The sequence below is a fragment of the Spodoptera frugiperda genome, chromosome 30, assembly GCF_023101765.2.
Source record: "Spodoptera frugiperda isolate SF20-4 chromosome 30, AGI-APGP_CSIRO_Sfru_2.0, whole genome shotgun sequence".
Classification (NCBI taxonomy): domain Eukaryota; kingdom Metazoa; phylum Arthropoda; class Insecta; order Lepidoptera; family Noctuidae; genus Spodoptera; species Spodoptera frugiperda.
Genome location: NC_064241.1, coordinates 8,674,203 through 8,692,738, shown reverse-complemented (window position 1 = coordinate 8,692,738; position 18,536 = coordinate 8,674,203). Strand labels below are relative to the sequence as shown.

Sequence of the window (18,536 nt, the reverse complement as noted above, 5' to 3'; positions counted from 1 at the left end):
TTTTGGAACATAAAATTTAGACAAATAAATAACCAAAAAGGACGGATTTCAAACGGAATCCTTTTTAAATTCAAATGAAGAACGACCAAGAAAAGAATTTATGAATCCAAATTGAAACAATAAACAATTCTGTCTAATTAAATGCAGCAAAGGCGTTCTATAATTCATTCTAAATAAAAAAAAAAACAAAGGTGTAGCGTGCGTAAATGCTATAGCACTTGTGCGCTTTTCAATACCTCTTCACATTATTGATTAGATTCTGAGAAAAACTTGGCACGCCTGTACGACATTACGTATGTAGGTAAACGTAAGTGTGCGGTATTATGGAACAATTATGAGAATAACCCAACGTATCGAGCCACGACATTTGTCACGAAAACATCGCTCGTTTAGTGCATTGTTTCAAACAAAATTGTATGCAAATTACACACAAATATTTTAATTAATTCAAACGACAATTAATTACATTAATTTTGTTTAGTGACTTTTGTTTATTCACAACGTAGGTACTCGTGTGGTGGCATTTAAGTTTTTCAGCGTTATGGAGATTTTCGTTTATTTTGATATACGTTTATGTAAATTGTAGGGTTATCAGAGGTCCAATTATAACATAATTATGTTCCAACCTTTGATATTTTGGCTGTAACATTAATATCTGGGGCCCCGCACTCGGCTAATCTTCGGCCATTTTCACCGAGCTATGGTCTGCCGAATCCCGAAGCTTAGCGCCCTGTTTGTTGGCTCTAATACGCTTTTAACACCTGCGTTTTCCGAGTTATGTAATGTTTGTATGAGATAATGTAGCTTTTGTATGGAGTGTTGAATGAAATGTAGCTGTTAGGTTGGCGTTAGTGGGCGTTCACAGCTATTGCTGATTGACTGATGTGCGATGACGCATCGAGAGATCTTTCGTACATGTAACACATTTTAACACAAAAAAAGTTACATCGATGCTTTTAACATTTTGTTTACGGAAAACATCTTTAAATATTTTCAGTAAACGCTTCAGAGTCAACAAATTGATTTAAATTAAGATCGAGTTGAAACTTCTTAAGCAATTTGCATTTCTGTTTATAATTTGGAATCCAATACCTACCTATGTTTATTTATTAGACGGAGACTAAATACCATTGTTATCATTAGAGAATGGGTACATAAAATGAATAATTAACACTTAAATTGCTTGTCAAACGTATCTTATTGTACTCATAAATCAATTTATATTTAAATGCTGATGTAGAATAGTGGAATGAGTGCAGACATACTGAGATAGATCACATCTGTAAATAGGAATGGCACATGTACTCGATACGTCCAATGTACCCGTTGAGTAATTAATGATTAATTAGATAATTGCATATCAGTCTGTACTATTAATATGCATCTATCTCCGTGGCTACGTACCAACAAATATCTAATCTAATACCGCAAGCGTTCTGATAAGATCGCTTTTAATTTATTGACTTGAGAAATTATTTAACTGTATTTCAAGTAGATAATGTATTTGTGTGTGTAATTTATATGTTGTTTACATTGGCATTACAATAGAGAAATGATTTAGTACTTTTCGATTTGAGTTTGTATTTGAGGTTATAGAGAAAAGTCTAGAATACTTAGGTAGCTATATTTACTAACGAAAACATACTAATGTTTACAATAGTCTACACTTAAATACACTTTAAAAAAAGATAAAACAGTCTGTTTGCTTATTACTTCCTAATAATATCAATGTTTAGTTCTTACAATCGATATAACTATTGAATGAAACGAATACACAATATAATGGAGCATATATAATCAAAGTTTATATACAAAACACTATCTGTTAAACAAATTATGATCATGATTGACTACTAACGATTAATTGGCACATAAAAATATAATTTTATATTACTCAATGCAGATGTTGCAGGCATCAACAAAATAATGAAAATTGACTGTTATTAATATGTTTCACTCAATCAACGTCTTAGCATTTTCCAGACTTCTTATTTTCACACAAGTATACGAATTTAAACCTTCAATAAATACAAGTAATTTTATTTTAGCTTGACTGAATATTTTTGTATACTTTTATTTAGCGTAACAGATCTTACGGTAACTTTGTGTGTTATTTGATAGCAGTTGTGTCGTTTTTATTTGATTTTAAATTTCGAAAGCAATTTTTGTTTGTGTTATTTCGATTCCCTTTACTTTTAACTTTATTACCTTGTACTTATGTATTATCCTACTAAAATGTTGTTCAGTAAACTTAAAAGTAAATTGTACTCACTATTTCATTCAGTATTTTCAAGGGGCGTGTTGAAGTTATTATGGGCTGGGTAGATACTGTTATGTGACCTTTTAGTACATATGCCAGCCAATTTTAATCGATGTAATTAGAAACATTATTCAAAATATGTTTTAGTTGGTCGGGGACGAAGTCATTATCAGATAATAACGAATCGTTTACTAAAGGCCCTACGCACACAAAGCGAAATGAGCGAGATACGAACGCTACTTATGCAAAAGCACGCCACAACACAAATCTATTTAAGCTCGCACGATGTATACGTATTTACAATATTTCTATTACGATAAATTGTTCAGCTAAATTTTGTGGCTTTAGCCCAGGTGAAGGCATATCTGCATATTTATGAAACCACGGAAGCCTCCTTAAGGGGAGCGTCTCGTTTTAAAAATGGCGGAAAATGTTCGTTTTTTTACCCCCGCAAGTTTTTAACAAGATCCACCTTATTTATGCTGTACTAGGGCGGGTATCTGATGAGATTTATTGTGGGGAAGCGTGACGGATCGAACAAGTTCCAACGAATACGTTTTGGCTGAATTTAAATTGGCTCCTTTACGTATTTGTGTACTTTTTCGATAAGGCCGTACCTAACTCGTTATGTCTACATGAAAATGCGATAAAACTTCACACAAAAAGAAAACTGTCGCTGAAAAAATGTTTCGAGTTCCTATCTCTGCTTTGCCTTGCTTATGAATTATTAAATAGACTTAAGTTGACTTAAGACATTAATGCATAAGCGATTTAGTTTTGTTGCGTTGAATGTGCCGTAGTCTGTAGTAAGTTAGTTAGGTATTGAATAAATTCCGTTCTGTCCCTTATTCAGCTCGGCACAAGTAGAGTCGCATCTTCTTTAGCGTTTTCTTGGCTCGTCGCCAAGGACCGCTTTGGTCAAGGGAGCTCATGTGCTCATTAACAAGCCGCCGACTAGTTCCTTTCATCTGTGATATTAGAAGCCCGTGGCTGCACACAGAACGTCTGTCTTTTTACTCAACCGATCTTATCAATTTATGTGGGGAACATAATAACTTCTTTGTCACTTATACAGAAGCTTTTTGAATCTCTTTTACAGCTAGCAACTGCACCATATATGTATCAAGGAGTACTTTAAATAATTAAGCATCAAACACCGTATCTAACAAATTATGGTCTTGAATGCAAGGCAAGTGAGCCTGTACATATTTTTTCTGTATGTCAGGTTCATTACTTAATTAAAAATTACGTTATCATTGTAATAAGATCTACTATCTTAACTATATCGCAGGTATTCCATGGCAATTACCCACGGGCTATTATCAACTTTGGAATTGGTTGAATAACATTCTAACAGCCATAGACCGCCTTGCCGCGTAGAAATTAATGAAGTTAATTTAATCAAAATTATGTATTTATGTTTTGAATTAAGTTGTTAGGTAAACTGTGGTTAACTAGCATGGCTTAATATATTTTGTTTATCATTTACCTGAGTACTTCTTAGTATTTGTTATCTACAATGTCGGTGGGTTCTCGTTTGATAAAGCTGGTTTTATGTTGCTCTTTCTGTGTGGTGCAGGCGCTAATCTGATGTCATTGGTAATCGAGAAGTGAATAAGGATGAACTAATCTTAAAAGAGGTCCTTATGTATTTCAATAACCATTGGACTTCTATCTCACTTTTTCGCTACTTATGTACCTATATCATTCAATTTAAGTAGGTACTATTGACAAATAGTGACATCTTCAAATCCTTCTTTACATTTCTGTGCAAAAATCTGGTATAATAAACCTATGACAGCTATTATAACTAGCTGTTTTCACGTAGAAATCAACAACATAGATAGGGCATCGTCCTAGCAAACACTTCCTTACATAACATCAATTTCTAAAATTAATTCAAACCGTAAACACGAGGTCTTATATCACGACAATTAATTTAACAATTAAACGTCAGTCAATTTGAGATTACGCTCGCCATTGCTTTCGATCTGTCACAATTTCTACAGGCTCGTTATAAAGTTGAAACCAATCTTATCGGAACTCAGAAACACCCACGCTTTCCTCTGTTGCTAAAGACGTATAAAGGAGTGTGCGGGGGTTGGAAGATCAGCATGCGTTGGTCGTTGTATCTCAGTGCAAATCAGTCAAAGGTGGCATGAGGTCAAGTGATAAGGGAATGCGTTGACAACGCAATGTTGTTGTATGAATTGTTCTTAATTGCCGTTGTATCCGAGTGGAAACGATTGTGCAAACTGTTCCTGAATGCGCTCACTGTATTCATTTGAGATAACTAAGTGGGCTATGCTTTAAATGATAACGTTTTGAGGATTTAATTCCGAGACAAATTTTGTTGCTATATAATTCTTGATATTGCTGTTTCTTGCTACGCAATAGCTTTAATTTTACTTTATTTTGTACATCTGATTTATAAACATAGAAGAAAAAATGTACAAGCAGGAAGGTACCTATCTCCGTTAAAATAATATTTACATTTGGATTCTTTTTATCTAACAAGATAATAAATACTATGAATAATGTGCGAGGAATATTACTGTTAACAGTATTTGATTAAAATTCGAATTAAAACATACCCAAAAACAATTAGTACATACCTAAAAACTTACAACGCTCCCAAAAGACATACCTTTAATAATAAAGGTATGTCTCAAAATACATACCTTTAATAATAAAGGTATGTCTTTTGGGAGCATAATATTATTCCTTCTAATTATGCTACCAATTAGAAAATACTAATTAAATAAACTCAAAACACGCCACAAAACTTAAAAAGCAGGACGACAACTCGATGATAAAATCGATAGAAAGATAACGTATCGATTGAATCCCCATCACTCATTATATCGATTAATTTATATCGTAATAGCTCTTGTAGACGCATACATAATTAAACTAACGATTTATTACTTAATAAACATGAGATTGTAATCATCTATCTGTGAAATATTACCTTAGTACCAACTGAGTACAACGATGTACTTATTGTATCCAGTTACACATGTAAAGAGCTATTTAGAGAAAATAGTGGTAGTAGACATGTATTAGGTAGCAATGTTAAGGAGAAGTAAGTTTCTTGCTTTGTAAAACTTGATTGAAAATCGTTCTATCTTTACCAGTGAGATTTTCTTTTTTTATTTTTTGCCTCATGCACAAACGTTTGTATATTGTTTATTGTGATAGAAACAGACCAACTAAGAGATGAACATAAAAGAAAAGGAAACATTATGTTAGAAAGAACATAAGTAAAAAAAAAATATTTCCTTCCTTAGGACATTCTTAAACTATAATCTATAGTGTACAAACACTACATTTAGAATTCCACATGACATTTTCCCCTCTACCTACCTAGATAGGAACTTTAACAATTACAAAAAGCAGTCCCATTCACAAGTGAAACTGAACAAAAACAAAACACGTATATTGATTTCCAATGAAAGAAATTGCCACCGCAATTATCTGTGAAACTCGTAACGAACACAACGAAAAACAAGGATTAATTAAAGAATTACAAAAGAGGTTTAAACAATTGCATTGAGAACAAAGAAATGCTCATTAAAAGCACGGTAGCGGCTAACTAATTGCAAACAACTAACTGAAAACTTAACTTTTAACTTGATAATGAAGTGACTAGAATATATGGATACGCCATGGATACAGATAGAAAGGAACATTTTATAGATGTCGGTAAATCTGAATTGAATAAACCCACAATGACATATTTGTTAAATAATTGCTGACTTTCTGCAAGAAATAATAAAGACCAAACTAAAAACGGTCATCCGAAAAAAACGTGTGTATGCGTAGACAGAATTTAATGATTATATCATAGAAATAATACAGATAGTCTTAAATCGATTACTATGTTATATCTATAACAACAAAGAGCTCAATATCAAAAGAGTCGCCATCATCATTCAACTCAACAACGTAATGAGGGAAACATAAATATGTTCATGTATTATTTATTACAAACCAAATGCATTTTTGGACTCGCCGCAAATGCTATTTACTGGGCTTAAGTTAAGCTGTTACGCTTTAAGAAAACTAATGATGCTAGCACCAGATACTCGCATTTAAAATCAGGCGGATATTTCTAGGAACTTGCTTAAGACGTGAATTTTTTATATTCAAAACATTTTTTTTTTGTTTACATCTACTGTAATAGAATTCGGTAATAATGTAGCGGGTGATTTAGAACTAGTATCTAAATCAGTATACTTATTATTATTTAAGAAAACTGGTTTATCTATTTCGAAACTAGAATTTACATAGTACTTTTTTCGGACATCTTTAGCTAATACCTATTGATCTTTATCTACTTACGCATTAAATTCATTAAGTGTTCTATTTTTGACATCATCGCATTTGAATTTATCTTCTTCATTTATAGAATAAAATTCTTTATCATTTAAAACCTCTTTATGTCTACTGTGGAACATATTAACAGACACATCATTATTCAGTACTGCAGTTTTATCAGTTCTTGCGTCAACAAAAACAAATCCCCGTTCAATGTACAGAATGCAACACATGTCACATGTTGTCGATATGCTAAGCGATTATGTATGAATTATGTAAAGTGGCTGGGTTCAGCTGCCACTGGTACTAGCACAATGAACACTGAACGATGTACCACGAGCCGCCCTTTTGTGTTCAACTCGCCTTAACATCCGATTAAGACTAAAATGGTATCTCATTTTAATGTACCTGATCTTACTATCTACTTCACATTTGCAAATATTCAAACATGAACCAACAAATGAGATGTACAGCACGATGTTTTCATAAAACCAATTAATATGAACATCTGAATGCTGAACCCCCAGCGCTTAGAAATTTTCATCCGAAATTTGAATTTTAATAATACATAACAATGGCCATGTATTCATACGTCACATCAATGCTTGTTTCCACGGGCTGTATGTTCGCAATTTACGTCTCTCCCGGGAGACGAAGAGTAATGGCAGTGTAGGGAGAAAAAGTAAAAAAATCGCTACGACTCGGTCGACAAGTTCAGCCAATTATAACTGACAAGCGGCGCAGGCGCGGCCGCTCGCTCAATTTCAAGCCTTCAAGCCACATACTTTAGTATTTCCCTACAAAGCATGTTTAACTTATTATTATTGTTGATACAAATTGGATAAATTAATCCAATTCCGTTTTGTTCAGTTCAGACTGCAATTAAAATCACAAAACTTATTCCAATTAATTAGTGTATTGCTGAACGATTTCAATCCTTGAGTTCAATTTAACAGCCATTAATTTGTTAAAAAACAAAAATTAAAACAAAAATTCTTCGTTCCATTTTTAAATTCTATTATCTGCCTTCCACCTTCATTACAGGTACGTTCGAAAAGTTAAAAAGTGACACGGAATGAATCATGGCGTGCGATCCCTAAGAAATATTACACCCAAGCTGGCACCATAAAGCAAACGGCGTGGCAGAGGCGATACAACGATAGCGACACTGCGAGAACCGACAGACACCACAGAACTCGCCTTTCTGTGCGCTACAGGGTGTTTTCTTGTAGTTTACCCATACCAATATTTAATTCTACATCGCCCGTTAAATCAACTCAAAACTATAACGCCAAACACTAAAATAAAAATGACAAACACTCTAATTAAAGAAGACAATAGCACGTAAAATATTTAATAGACAAAAATAACTGCTTTGGCAACTATGCAAGTTGCGGTTACCACAGTTTTCACATAATCAATTCAAAAAGTCTCGCTGTACGAATGAACGTCTAAATTAGAGCGGCGCGAAACTTTTTGTGATTATATTTTCTACAACTGTATAAAATAATACATAAGTCTAACTGTGCGGTAGTTATCGCGGGTTAATTACTGCTGCGTATATTTTCGTGAATATAATCTTCAATGCGTCACGGAAAATGATAATAAACTTCTAATTAGTACGATAAGAGCTTAATTGGGGGCCAAAAAACGCCACAAAAAGAGCCACCTGTGTGCAACTCCCACATATTTTACTCACCAACACAGGGACGTAATGAAGCAATTATATATCGATATTTTTATGCATAAAATACTTGGCGGATATCTGGTCGGGCCGCGTTGGAACGCTCAGAAATAAAACAAAGCAAGAGGTTATTGTTGGCGCGGGTAGGTGTGTGCCCGTCTCGGTTATCGAGCTTTTAACCCGACGCGCGACACGTCGCGACATCGACACGATTTATCGCCTCACTAGCTCACTACTCATTCGTATTTTCCCGACAGAATAAATTTCGAATAAACAACCGAAATGATTGAACACGGATCGCTTTGACTTTTGTCTGCTGGTCAATGGTTGAGGCGGTCAGCGTGACTTATGCGGACCAGAGCAAGTGCACCGCTGAATGAGCGAATCTAGTTCTCGCAAGCCATTCAGGATTTTATTGGCACTCCTATGAAGTATAAATTATTATGCCTTTTGACTGTTTTGCATTTCACATTTCAAATCTGAATGTACTTTCTGAAAACATGTATATGACGTGATAACAACACGTTATATATCCGTGTCGCTACGTTTGTACTGAATTATCTTTAGCAAACTCTTTGATCTGGTTGTCCTGTATATAATACATAAATTACAATTATGTGCATTGCCAAGGCAATAAATTAATCATAGCATCTCAATTTGCCTGCAAATACGGCATATAATAACTTCAAATCTAGAAACTATAACCTCAAAATATCAACATCGACTAGATAGTCCGTTAGTTGCAGTGTGCTCCAAAACTCGTCATAACAAAGCAAAGGAAACATCAGATAATATTTATGTCCTCCACCAAACATAATATATCACGCGAACAAACGAATCGTCCCACAAAAATCCAACCCTAAACTGGCCGATGCCTAATTCTTTAAAATAAACAAAAGTGCAGTAGTGTGTGTTGGCCGAGTTTGTTCAACTCGGGCTAGTGCTGGGTTAACTCGTTGCCACCGATTTATGTGGAGAACTTTCAGCTCACGACTCCTTCGCGACACTTGCTTCCTTTCCAAGCGCGATTGTTTCTTTCCAAAGAATTTTCTTTCTTTTTAATTATGCTTCAGTGGATATACCTGGTGGAAAGTTTATTTGGTGGTGAAGTTTATTTTAGAAGGGTGAAAATTAATATTAGTGTTACATAGTACTAGTGACTTTATTTAATTAAAGATAGTAGTAATAGTTTAGGTATGTTTAAGTAGTTATGCTTTAGTATGTTGATAAAATTTATAAAACTGATGAGCATGATTTCAAAGTTAAACAGACATTTTCTACGAGTACTAAATTATCAACTTGAAATAAACGGTCTAGTAACACGACATAGTGTCGAAAAGCAAATAATCCTAGAAAAGAGTGAATATTTATGAATATATAACGTTACATAAATATAACATTTTACAACTTAAAAATGTCTAAATAGACACACGCTATGACTACATAATTCATAAGAAATTTGTTTATAACACATTTCTTATAAATGGCGGAAAATCTGTTTTAAAACGCCTTGAAATTGTTATTTTATATTATGTGTTATTGTTATAAAATAACTACTTTATAACCTAATTAAATGTTATATTTATATTGCTCCTCCAAACTTTAACATGAAATCTAAGAAATAACAAACGTTTTCACGGAATTTTCATCGGTTACTTATGCTCGAAATGCACTACATTCGTTACCCGTATCCATCGATAAATTAAATATTTATTAATGCTAGATGAAGATTATTTCAAAAATTGTAGGAGCATAATAAATTGTGGGATTTACTTAGCAACGTAACTACAACACTACTTTCATCATTTTTGAGATACATAATCAAATAAATAACAAAAACAACTGGAATATTTATCAATTGTTTAACGGACACATAAATGTTTTTCGAAGCCTAAAATGCAACTCGAATTTGCTGTTTCTTTACTCACTGACGTCCGGTGCAAACACTGTGCTATTAAACTTGTATATGTCTAGTGTCGACTGTGACTGTCGGACACTCGTGTCAGTGAGCTGACAATTAGCTGGGTGATATCTGACGAAGCTGGGCGCGGTCGTGAGCCACGACATCACTTTACTATTTACGTACAAACACCTAGGTTAAGTAATGGAATCCTTTATTGTGGACCTGTCTTATATACCTAATAAACTTTGCATTTCTATTAAATCTTCTAAAAAACCAGGTATCGCAAATTGCCCCGCAATATATTACATTTAATCGACGTATAGAGTCGTTTTGATTCAGGAACAACTGCTTTAAGCACCCATAAAGCCATAAAAGCCACGAGAAAAACACCAAAAACTTCCAAATGCTATCAAAATTCGTAGGTACCTATACCTATAGCATACTTCCATTCATTCTGTTCGCTGATAAGATGGGCCAAATAGTGGCTGGACATTTATCTTTAAGATTAATGAGCCAATTTTCTTAGTTGGCTATAAAAAGATTCGGTAGGCCGACCTCGAAAGCCATCACGACCACTTACGGGTTAACTTCGGCTAACGTGAACTATGCATTCCTTTGCAAATAAAAAAATAATGACGCGTAGTAGTAAAGGTTATTTGTAATATATATAAGTAATAAATAACACTGAACTTGACAGTGGCTATCTGTATTTTAAATAATAAATCACGGTCTGAATACCATTTTCAATTTGTAGCGCTTCTTACTAGTGAAATATTGTCTCTGTGGTTAGACACGCACTGTATATTAACTTTGATTATATAAGTATGTTTCCTTCTAAATATGTAAATTAATGTGTTTTTTTTTATGGTTCTAAAAATTAAAACGCGCAAAAATTTATGAAAATGCTTTTGTCCTTAAGGGACTAGGATACTGATAAATAAGAATGGAAAATTTTAAATTCAAAATAACAATTATAAGGACAAAATTCTTCCCCTATCCCCAGGGCGAGATATAAGGAAACAAATTGGATTAAAGTGTCAAAGGTGAAATAAAAAACGCGCATATACTTTATCTCCTACGACGTCTGTGCAACGTCAGCTGTAGCCTCACATTATTGGATATGGCAAAATCGTATTTTATGCCGTGTAAATATTCAACAATACGGCCGAAAATGGTGTGTGAAATATTTTTTAACATCTGTAAATATCACACCACCAACCGTAATCGTATTTGCATTTAAAACGGTAAGTAAACATAGAGTATTTTGTGAATGGACGAGCCCGTGTTTATGACTCGTTTTATGACCTGTTAAGCGTAAGGATCTCTCGTAAAATAAATTGTTTGATGGCTACTTTCTAGCCATTTTTATCTTTTAGTTGCTGTTTTTTCGTTAAAATAAACCTTTGAAGAATTTTAAAAATCTCATCATGAATTTGTATTAAAAAGGTTTATAGCCCTAGTTAGCAGTTAACTTAATGTTGTTATAATTAATTTTATTACTTTGTTACTCTTCGTAAGAAATATCAATTAAAAATAACAAAACGATATATAACTGCTTAAATTCATTGACAAGGATCGCTCTATAGATACACATAATGTATGTACTGGCCGCTTTGTTTTCGCCCACATAAATCCGCCGTGTACCGCGCGCTAACTTATTTTTGTTCGTAGGTACTACGCGCGATAGATGGATCCAATTCCAAATTATGTCTATCTTGGGAATTAACGGTGGGACGGGGATTCCAGTTTATCCAAAAAAAGTGCGGGGAGAGGGTGTGTGAAGTGGGGGGGTTGGTAGGGGAACGGATGGAAGTTATTTTGGAATTATGATTCCGGATGCGTCCTGCGAGCACCGCGTGTTTCACGCCTCGTTTCGTGTAATATCAGCCGGTTGCAACCGTTTACGTTGCATTTGGACGCAATAACGTATCTGCGAACAAAGCTGACTCTATGACTCAAAGCTGTTTAAATAAATTCTATTAAAAGGACACTTGATGACTAAGAATTAACATTTAGATGCGCACTTTAATTGGCATTTTTACGCGTTGCAAGTGTGAAAGAAGTTGTCAAGTACCGCCTTGACATACAATGGTCCAGCTCGTTAATACAAAACCTACCTAGCAGCTACTTCATAAAAATATTTAAATTGCGAGTCTCGATTTAACCCTTACAACGCACACCCAATTTTAAAATGTACACCACAAATTCCGGACCTAATCCAATTCGCGTTTGGGCCGAAATTAAAACGTCTGGCCAAAAATGCGGGACGTGTGTTTTAATGGGGTGTCACCAGGGTTCTTAAGTATTCCACCGGCCCACCCTATAATACCCAGTCTCCTTAGTCTGGCACGTCCTCCCCTTGATATATTAGTCCCAGTTCGTCGTACATAATTTTGTAGAGGGTGGTACCTCCTTTGCTCCCCCTGTTGCGAGTGAACCGACCGATCCTCACAATACCAAGGTTTTGTTTATTGGCGTATAATAAGAGTAAAAACTTAATGATGTCAGTCAACTCAACCAAGTGGATAAGTGTTTTCAATGGGCACGTTCGATTCAGAATGATTTTCTTAAGCACTGGGTCCGAAAGGCCAGTAGTTACGATTATAGGGTTGGTGCATATTATCGTTTATTGCATTAACTGGCTATAAAGGCGTAAACTTTTTATCGGATTGTCTATACTAAGCTTAAGTGTCCATAAAGATATTGGAACGTCCAATATTATTAACGATCGTGATTTATGTAAAGCTTTTTTAATATCGGAAAATCATAAATTTTATTAAAAATGTGTTTTAGAAGGCGAATATAATGTATGGGGTGAAGTTGCAAACATCTTATGGATGATATATTTGTCATAAAATATTCTAGAAAAGTTTAAAATAATAATACCTATATTACCTACACTTATAACACGTGATTTGCATTATTTTATACTAAGCAATACAACTACAACTATACTAAATTAGTACAATATAGCTAAAAACGCAACAGACTGTCCCGAAGTTCATTTGGCTTCTAAGAAACATTCCATAGAAATCCGGTTTATTTATCTGCACTCAGCAGCTCCTAACGGATAGATATATTTTGTCGATAGAATCTTTCCAGTCAGCTGTCATTTCCTTTCTGTAAACATTTTCAAATATTAGAGATTCTTGAGATACTTAGTCAGACTTAAAATAATGAATGAATAAACCTTTTAAATTGTATGAATGAAAGGATTTCAAAGTAACGTAAAATACATAAACATTAGACCATTCTACATAATTAAAGTCGAAAAAGGTAAATATGTTCTACCCTAAATATATATCCATAAAAGGCATGGTTACCTCCATTCTAATATGTACAACAAATATGTAGTAGCTATGTAGTCTACGCAGGGTATTGCACAGTGTGGTAAAACTTAATTACAGCTACACAGGAGAGTCGTCAATCTACTGCGGTCACGTGTTCTTCAATATTGAGTTAGGTGCACAGTGATCCGACATCCAATAACGGTGGAAAAAATTAGGGGCGTTAGAAAATATTGGCTGACAAATGAAAATTGATGTTCCATTCAATATTTTATGGTGTTACCGTAGTAAATTAACTAAAGTGAAAATAAATTCGATGAAAATTACGACTTTGATAAAATTTTCATTAATTTAAACGAAGTTAGAATAGGTAAATGAAAACAGCAAATGAAAACTGAATAGAAACGTATATGAAACCGCAATGTAAAAAAACTTTGAAACAATTATGAAGTTTCAGTAATTTTGTTGTGTTAGTAAACTTGGTCGAAGTAACTTTCTCGGCGCACAATGGGCGCCACATATTAGAAGCAGCATTATATTAGTCCATTAGTTAAATTAAGTAAGATTTCTCACCCTATCTTGGCATGTTATTTATCATGCGTGTATCTACATTAGGGACTCGCGTTGCAATACATTGTGGTTAAGGCATTTAATTTTGTACTGCGCATAAATCTTAATTTTGCTAATGTGCATGATGTTAGGAATAATTGTGAAACGTTGAAATATATTTGAAATAATTTTGTAATGTGATAAATAAACGTTTTAAAATAATAACAACAATTTAACGCGTTGTGGAAATGACATGTAATTCGCTATCTAGAAGCTTAATTGTCTAGCGTGGTTAGTAGGTATTTGCTTAGGGGCGTGACTTAAAAAAGGCTCACACCCACAGCCACGCTACATTGAATTATTTAATCATCACATTTTTCATATAAAATATAAATGAAGTAAATATTTTTTTTCCAGCAATAAAATAATTCGGCTCACTGTGTCATTTGAATAAAGTTCTATAATTCAGCTCTATCTACTTTAAACAGTATAAACGTTGAGTTTGTACTATTGAGTCATTAGAAAACAATATAGTCTAAGGACGGTACACTAGATCACCGCCTACACGCCGTCACCACAAGCCCTGTCTAGTTTATGGGGACCCTACACAGTACAAAATAATACCGATAATACTTTGTAATGTTTGTTAGTTTGTTAGGAATACAAAATGGCCGTAGATCTATCATTTGGTTGGTATTGATGACTGTAGAAATAACTAATTGGTTTGATTAGAAGATTTGCTTTGATACTTGTAGATGATTTTAATTTTTAGAAAACATTTACTGAGATTTTTCTAAATACCTTTTCTATTTTTCAATGTTTCTGTGAAGGTTTTTATTGAATAGTTTGATTTAAGACCATAGTTGACTGTATCAGTTTTATATATTAAAGTCTGTAGATAGGTACTTGTTATAATAACTGGAGACATTAATTTTCATGGATGATATCTGTGACAAGGCTAACTTCTGAAGTTGATAATAATAATTTAAAACAGCCGTTGATATTGAAAAAAATATAATAAGTACTTATTAATTGTAATTTGCATAATAATGCCTACATTTTGTTGAAAGCTTGCTTAAAAAAAATTAATATGATATCATGTAGGTACAATTTTTGCTTATATAAAAATTATATATTTTATAGCAGCTTATGAAGTATTATTATCTGCTAACTAAAGAGTACCTACCTACCTACATCATTATTTGGATTCATCTTGATGGATTATTATTTGGATGGATGGATCTTTAATTTTTAATCTCCTCTATGGTACAAAATTTTAGGCACGCCTAGTGCCATCACATATTTCATTGATTTGGGTTAAACGTTTAGTAAAACTAGAAATATGATTATCCTAAAGTTTTGTTTATAAAACACTCAGTTTTATATTTACAACAATCTTAAAAATGTTTTCATGTCATAAATATCTTGAACTTTGTTTATATTTATCTAACTTGTTTACATTGCAGCTCTACATCGAGATACTTCTATTAAGGCTACGATGTGGGCAGAACAATGAAGTAACAACCGAAATAATGGATGAAATGACTTTTGTGCTACAAAGAAAAATCAGTTCAAACGTCGTACAGTCAAAGTCTAAAATAGAGAAACACGCTACGGGGCGGGCAAAGAACTAATGTTGGATGGCATGATGAAATGTGACAGTTCATTATGCGGAAGATAACGGACGCCACAGCATACAGTGAACAGTGAGTACTTATGTTATACGCACCTACACTTTAGGCGGAGTCGAGTGAGGAACGTGTTTTCTTGGAGCATGCGTGCATAAACCATCCAGGCATCCGATTAAATTATTTAACGTCTTTATTCCCCTGTGGTGCACGCAGGTTGCATGCCGGCACGCGGATGTTAAGATACATGGACTTGCCGTGTAGGCTACCTAATCTATATAAAGTTTTGCCTTTACAGCACATATTCTGATGCTTTTGTGTTATAAATCGATTTAGTTTCACATTTAAACCCACAATGATGGATCGATGGGCATATACGTTATTTCCTCATCGGTTTCCATACAAGCATATACTCGTACGCGCTATAACTCGTACGGTCTTTTGAATTCATCGTAATCGGGGAAAAATGGCGCACAGCCAGCTGTCAGTAGATTTAATGTCGTCTACGAAACAGGATTTCAGCAAAACTTTTGAAAGCAAGGCTTTATCTACATCCCCTCATAACAAATGTGTAAATAATGCTCGTTAAAAATAGTACAGAAATAGTAGAAAAAGTTTATCTTGAAAACAAAAACTCGTCGGCCACAAAAACAAAGTGTAGCCATACCTACTACGAAAATTGTCCCTAAATTTAGTTCTTCAAGGAGGTCCTTCGAGAGAGGCTTCCGTAAACGATTTGTTGACCTTGTCGATTGGGGTCTAGCACTCGGAACAAAACCGGAATATTAGGAAGGTCACATCAAGCCATTTAAATCGTAGCCAAGGGCCACTTGAACGGCTGTTAGAGCGATTAATTCCATAATTATATTAGAGTCTGTTATAAAGTCAGTTAATAAAGGAGCATAGTGATAAACTAACTGAAATTAACGAAAATCTGATAAATTGGTTGAACTGATTAAAATTTATACTCAGCTCCGAGAAGATTTAGATCGGTTCAGAGGCAATAAAGCATTGCCGAGCATTACATTTAAGGCTTTAACTGTAGTATATTATTTAATATTAAAGATCTTAAGGTAAACGGGCGAAGTGCCTGCAGTTCCGCGATAAGGCAACCCCGTCTCCCGTCCCATACCCCGGTTTTTAGGGGGTGGCAGACTTAAGAGGCGGCCATACTTCAAATTGCGTTTAACTTAGATAGCTAGTTTGATACATTGCCCCCATTATTGCATATCAAAGGAGTCTGATAAAATTGTGGCGACGATAAAGCCCAAGCTTTTTTATTGGGGTTCCTGATCTACATAGTTTAGATAAAGTACTGAGAAAAGCCGCTGTCGATTCGTGTTTAGATGTACTGTAAAGTTTCATACCTGAAACAAAGAAAAGATTTGTGTTAAAGAAATGAAGTGTGAATAATAATTTCTGTTGAATCTTATAGAGTAAAATTCCAAAGAATTGGTTTGTTTTCATGTCAACATTTTTCATAAAAATAATAGGCAATGGAAGTAATCAGAAACAAATAGCTAGGGATTAATTATTCATGATAAATCACTGAGTAATCATAAAAAATGCGGAAACAATAACTCTTGCGGCGTGCCAATCTGATAAAAAAGTCACCTGGCATTCAACTCGTAAAATAAAATAAAAAAACGCATTTCGTACGAAAATTTGATTACAGTCATAATATACTGTGCGCGAATTCGTAAATGAAGTATCATATGAAACACACACACGCATATGACACGCGCAGAACGATTGCAAACTCAGCTCTACATCACTGGCTCGTAGACGCAAACATAGCAAGCGATATAACATCGATTCTATACTCGATACGATATCGATAGATACGTATCGATAGCGGCAATAGATACTATTGTCACAGTTCAATTTAACAACGTACGCTCCAAGATTCCCTCGGATATCGCAAAGTCAGTTGATGTGAAGTTTTCGTGATTCGAATTTGTCTTTTGCAAACTTAACAAAACATTTTATACTGAGATAGTACATTGTGTAAAAATAACGCTTCTTCGAAGTATACTCATATTTTGTGTCTATACTTGTATAAGCTTACAGAAAAATACCTAAAGTAAACATAGTATTGGCTTTCAACATCTAGCTCCTTGCTAACACGTTCTAGTCCTTCCCAGCCCGTTCAGAGATCCAAAGGATAGATTATCGCTTGCTAATAATTCTCTCACGATTCAAAACTCACAATAGCCCGAAGCGAAACTGTATCGCTACAGATAGATTAAACATCGAAGCCCAAATGAACGCACGATAATTTATCGGAGCAACCCCCGTGTGTATTAGCTGTATCCGACTAATGCCGGCTTTCGATATTCGGCGCTCGGTCGCGATTCGATATTTACGATCGAACGAGTCGCATTAGACTGTCCGCCCGTAGGTAAATTAGCACAGATGCTCGCCACTGTTACAGTGATTCATTCCAAATTGGCTTTTCAGCGGGGAAAAAACGGTCCGAGCCAGCCACTGCGGTAGACGCTATCTAGGGACTGCAGCTAAATAGCTTTTAAAAGAGTTTGCATTTTCCTTTCGCGCTTCGAATGGGCGCGAACATCTGTCGTTCAACTCAACTTTCAGGAAAATTACTGGCCTGTTTTCTGGCCTTCATGATTTATTAATGGAATTTCAAACAACTTCTTTCTGAATTAGACAAGCTCCTTATTTTTAATCACGGTAAATAATTCGTATCGTACTATAACTTAAATAAAAACACAAAAATGCATTTACTATCATGGCGATTTGCAATTAAACGTGGTGTAATGTGAAGGCTGGCCAAGATCGCTGGTAGCGGCAACGCCTCGCGATTCATATCAGCCCGGAAAGGGCCGCCTTAACGCGTGCTAGACTACCAGATAAAGTATTACAGCGAAATTGTATGAGTTAT

At 34.5% G+C, this 18,536-nt stretch overlaps 1 protein-coding gene and 1 long non-coding RNA gene across 2 annotated transcripts in view; one reads left to right on the top strand and one right to left on the bottom strand.

Moving 5' to 3' along the window:
* The window catches only part of LOC118269552 (homeotic protein ultrabithorax), a 128,838-nt gene that overhangs the window by 65,591 nt on the left and 44,711 nt on the right, over positions 1-18,536 (bottom strand). The gene's annotated exons all lie outside the window — the stretch shown is intronic.
* Positions 1-18,536, top strand: part of LOC118269553 (uncharacterized) — a 62,513-nt gene that overhangs the window by 2,654 nt on the left and 41,323 nt on the right. Inside the window, exon 2 of the long non-coding RNA XR_004783133.2 lies at positions 15,470-15,709. This is a non-coding gene — a long non-coding RNA (uncharacterized LOC118269553). The remainder of the gene's footprint in view (positions 1-15,469; positions 15,710-18,536) is intronic.